The sequence below is a fragment of the Cynocephalus volans genome, chromosome 11, assembly GCF_027409185.1.
Source record: "Cynocephalus volans isolate mCynVol1 chromosome 11, mCynVol1.pri, whole genome shotgun sequence".
NCBI classification, from domain to species: Eukaryota; Metazoa; Chordata; class Mammalia; order Dermoptera; family Cynocephalidae; genus Cynocephalus; species Cynocephalus volans.
The window spans coordinates 102,495,138-102,500,674 of NC_084470.1; positions in this window are offsets into that span (position 1 = coordinate 102,495,138).

The window sequence follows — 5,537 nt, forward strand, 5'->3', positions numbered from 1 at the left end:
ATTTTCTCAAAGAATTACTATTTCTTTTTAAAATGTTTGGTCTAACTTACCATGGAAGCCTACTTGGGCCAAGTGTGTTTTTTGTGGAAGGTTTTTAACTCTGCTGGCATAGGCTGACAGGTTGTCTGCTGTTTATTGAGTTTAAGTTGCTAGTTTGTGTTACACAAGTAATTTGCCCAACTTGTCTAAGTTGTTTAATTAATTGGCATAAGGTTGTTCATAGTATTCCTCTATTCGTTTACTAGCCTAGAAATCAGTAGTGATGCCACGCCTCACATTCCTGATGCTGGTATTTCTCTCTCTCTTTTTTCCCCCAGATCTATCTGTCTAGAAGTTTATCAATTTTATTGTTCTTCTCCAAGAACCAGCTTTTTGTTTCCTTGATTGTCTCTATTATTTTTTATGTTTTCTCTTTCATTTATTTACATCTTGGTCTTTATGATTTCCTTTGGCTTACTTTGGGTTGAATTTGCCCTTTTTCTAGTTACGTTGGAAGCTGAATCATTTATTTGGAATCTTGTTTTTCTAATGTAAGCATTTTAGTGGTATCGCACAAATTCTGATATGTTGTTTTTATTTTTATTCAGTTTATAATAATTGACTTTTGATCTCTTCTTTCATGTGTGGGTTATTTAAAAGTTTGTTATTTAGTTTTCAAACCTTTGGGATTTTTCCAGAGATATTTCTGTTACTTGTTTCTAATTGAATTTCATTGTAGTGAGAGAACTTCCTTTGTATGATATGAGTCCTTTTGAATTTGTTGAGACCTGTTCTGTGACCCAAAGCATGGTCTATCTCAGTAAATATTCTGTGTGCACTTGAGAAGAATGTGTATTCTCCCATTGTTGGGGGGAGTGTTATAGAAATGTTGATGAGGTCACGTTGTTGACAGTGTTTCAAATCTGCTATATCTTTGCTGGTTTTCTGTCTGCTGCTCTGTCCGTTACTTAGGGAAGGGTGCTTACATCTGTTCCACCTGTAGATTTGTCTCCTTGCTGTTCTGTCAGTTCTTGCTTCATGTGTTCTGTGGCTTTGTTATTAGGTGCATCAGAGCGTATTGTTTTTTTTTGTTGTTGTTGTTGTTGTTGTCATTTTCTTTTTTCTTTTTTGGTTCTTTGACTCTTATCATAAAATGTCTCCCATTGTCTCTAGTTAATATTTTTTGCTCTGAAATCTACTTTGTCTGATATTAGTATTTTAATAGCTTTGTTTTGACTATTGTTAGCATGGTATATCTTTTTCCACCTGTTTACTTTTAACCTATCTGTGTCCTTATATTTAAAATGAGGGGTTTTTTTGTAGGCCACATATGGCTTTTTAAACCCAATCTGACAATCTTTGCCTTTTAATTGGGGTGTTCACTCCAGTCACATTTAATGTGATTATTGATAAGATTAGGTTTGAGTCTTTTGTCTTGCCGGTTATTTTCTGTTTGTCCCATCCGTTCTTCTTTCCTTTTTGAATGATTTCTCTTTTCTTTTGGATTAATCAAATACTTTCTATCTTTGTGATTTCTCTAGGGCTGACTGATAACACCTTTATACTTATTACCTTTAACTTACCATGGCCTACCTTCAAATGATAGTATAGCACTTCTTCTGTAGTATAGGAACTTTGCTATAGGATATTTCCGTTTTCCCCTCCTGTCTTCTTGTTATTGTGCAGTTTGCTTTTACATATGTTATAAGCCTGTAATGCATTGTTATTGTTTATGATTAAACAACTATATTTTAAAGAGACTTTAGTGAAAAACAATCTTGTATATTTACCAATTAGTTATCAATTGTGCTGCTATTTATTCCTTTTGTTTTTATAGAATTCCATCTGGTATTGTTTTTCTTCTGACTGAAGGATGTCCTTTAACGTTCCTTGTAGTGCAAGTCTGCTGGTAATGAATTGTAGCTTTAAAAAAAAAATGTTTCAGAACTTTAACTAAAGATGCTGCTCCACTATCTTTTTGCTTGTGTTGTTTCCAAAGAGAAATCTGCTCACGACCTTTTGTTCCTCTTTACATAGCATGTCTTCCCTTAAGATTTTCTCTTTGTCACTTTTTTCAGCCACTTGATCATGATGCACACCGTAGTTTTCTTCATGTTTCATGTGTTTGGGGTTTACTGAACATTTGGGGTTTACAGTTTTTGTTACGTCTGGGAAATTTTTGGCCATGATTTCTAAAGATGTTTTTTCTACTCCCTGTCTCCTCTGGGCCCCCCAGTTACCCATATGTTGGGCCTTTTGAAGTACTGCAGTACCCAGCTCACAGTGCTCTTTCCCATCTTTTGGGTTCTTTTTTGTGTGTTTCTTTTTGGACAGTTTATTACTGTGTATTCAAGTCCACACATCTCTTTGCTGTGTCTACTTTGCCGTTAATCCTACCTAGTGCATTTTTCATCTCATGCATTGTAGTTTTCATCTCCAGAAGTTTGATTTGGGACTCGATCATATCTTTCACGTCTCTATTCAGCTTTTTAAACATGCAGAATACAGCTGTAATAACAGTTCCAATGTCCTCTGTGAGTTCTTTTGTCTGTGACAGTTCTGGTCTGTTTCAATTGAGCAATGAATCTCCTCACTACAGTTCATATTTTCCTGCTTTTTGGATGCCAGACATTTTGATATTTCCCTGTTTGGGCGCTGAATGTTTTTGTGTTCCTTTAAATCTTCTTGAGCTTTGTTCTGAGGTACAGTTAAGTTAGTTGGAGACATTTTGACCCTCCTGAGTCTATCTTTAGCTTTCTTAGGTGGTTCCGGAGCTGGGTTCATTCTAGGGCTAGTTTTTTTTTTTTTTTTTTTTTTGTCATTTTCGTGACCGGCACTCAGCCAGTGAGTGCACCGGCCATTCCCATATAGGATCCATACCCGCGGCGGGAGCATCGCTGTGCTCCAAGCGCTGCCTTCTCCCGAGAGCGCCATGGGCTCGGCCCTCTAGGGTTAGTTTTTACCCAACACTGAGGCAAGGCTCTTTTGAGTTCTCTACCACTTCCCCAGGAATTTTGGGGTTTTCTTGTCTGCCCAGTGGGCACTGGGGCCACTGCCAGCTGGATGTGAACCCCAGGCCTATTCCCTGCGGTCCTCTCAGTGACTGGTGGAGTTTCCTGACTCACATGCCCTGATCTGGTTCTGCTGAATTCTCGGGGGGCCCTATGGACTTGGGAATCCCACTGTGCCATGCTTTCCTCTCTGCTGCTCCCTCCTGTGAACTCCAGGGGTCCACTGGGTCCCTCCTAGATCCCCTCCCTGCCAGGAAACTCTCTCAGGCAGTGAACTGGGGGGTGGAGGGCTCAGCAGGGTTGTCTGTCTCTTGGGGATCACCATGCTTTGCTGCCTGACATCCAGGGTCTCAAGGGCCATTGCCTCCTGTATCTTGTCTGGGTTTTCATTGTTCTAGGTGGGAGGGTGGTGGGTGCCCATAGCTCTAACTTGGCTGCACGTGGGCCCTCTCATCACACTGTGGTTTTTGCCATGTCTGTTAATGACTTCCTGCTTCTCTAACCAGGCACCCTCTTTGTAAACCACATCGGAGAGATGGGATAAAAAAAAAACAGTGGCGTTGCTGCCGCTTTGCCTGGCCAGACCTGCGGAGCACAGAGGCTTTCCTCCCCAGGCCATGGCTGTGGTCATGCGCATGTTGCTCAGTCACTCTAGGACTGAAAACTGCAAAAAGCAAGAATAACTTGAGACTTTGAGATGACAGGTCTTTGGGAGTGTCTCGAGTTCAGGGGGAACGTGAGCAAATCGTGCTCTGTGGTGACAGACTTGAAAAGCTGCTGAATTGTGCTGACTGGCATATCCATTGTGAGAGGATGTGTTTCCTTTTGCAATAATTTTGGCTACATTGGGTTCGTTTTGTGTGCATCTTCATTACTGCCTTTTCAGTTCCATCGGGAGCAACAGCGAACAAAGTGCCGTGATTTTGACTCTTCAGACTTGCGACCACATCAAGCTGGTGCCGTGCAGCTCTGCAGTGAGCTTGATGTCCCCGCACTCTCAGGAACATCTGTGTGAGTGGGCGATGCTGGCCGTTAGGAAGGGGGACTGCAACGTGCCACTCAGAATTCGGCTTGAGCTGAGAGAAGATTGAATTTTTTGTTTGTCTGCAAAATTTTCAGGCAGTCTGATCCCTTTAAGAGTGAGGAAGGGGCATGTTCATGGTGCTGTTCCGGCTGGAGCAGAGCTGTGAGAACGGCATGTACCTTCTCGTGTTGTCTTGAGACAAACTCTTCCCTGTTAAATATCCCATTTGTTCTAGGGACTTCCTCTAGGGCAGAAGGCCTGGTGGATGACTTTGGGATTTGGCCAGGTTTGTGGGTATTGCCGGGGGTGTGGGCCATGTGGGTTTTGGGGACCACACATTCAGTGCTGCGTTCCGTTCTCATGTGAAGCCAGGTGGTGGCTGGGCACCGGGAGAGGATGGTTCAGAGGAGGGTAGTGCCTGGGAGGCTCTCAGTGTTGCCAGCCCCCCTCCCGAGCCTGCTTCCTGGGACACAGCCAGCTGCAGAGAACATGGCTGCCCTGGTGGCCTGGTGTCTTGGGTGGTGGGTTGACTCATGGGCTTTCTGCTTCCAGACTATTCCAGGACACAGGTCTGTGGTGATGCTGCCTTGTGAGTAGGTTCAAGTGAATGGAAGCACGCTGCATCTCCTGCAAGACATGCTAGAAGGTCCAGGTCACAGCTTGAACCCAAGGCTGGCTCTGATGGGAGGCTGGAGAACTTCCCAGCAGCCTGGAGCCCTTCACTCTGTGGCTGCCTTGGTGGCTGTGGCTGCCTGGGCATCGGGCAGAGGTCTTGCAGGCCAGGTGGCGGCCACACCCTGTGAATGTCACATTCCCACGGGCCAGGGCTCAGGACCTTTTTGAGAGTCCTACATGGAGCTGGTGCTTGCGTTCTGGAATTGGTCTCACTCCACAGCCTTGGGCAAGATGCCTCCATGTCATGGAGCTGTGGCATAGAGCATGTCATGGGCAGAACCCTCACCGGTGGGCCTCTGTGTTGCTGCTGTTGTCTGGGACTTTCCTGGTGGCCATTGAGACCTTTGTGCTGCGGCCCAGTGTGCATGTTTCTCACCCCTCAGATTCCTCCTTGGAGGCCACTAGACAAGCTGTGGTCAGGTGTGGAGTGAGAGGCTGGGGCTCTGGAGGTGGGCCAGGGGTGGATCGAGCCACGCATCCTTGGCCACGGAATGCACCCAAGTGTGGAATAAAGTACTGTGTATGTGGGAGTGGAGAGGAGATGGTGGCAGTGTCACTGCTGTTGAGGGGCGTTTTGCTTCCTGTCAAGGTGCTTTGCTGTACTTGTGGTTGACGGACAAGTGGCCTCTTGACGCGGGCTTCTTGACAAGTGGGCTTCTCAGTGTGAGCCAGGTCCCCTAGAGCTCACATACCACCTGGCAAGGTGCATCCAGGTGGACAGGGACTCATCGGCCTTCCCAGGCAGTGCTGAGCTAACAGCACGGCAGCCACGGGGCCATGTTTTGTTTGTTTCTGGGGCTTGCGGTGTGTTTCTTTTCTCTAGCCAAGTGGAGAGTTTTACCTAATTT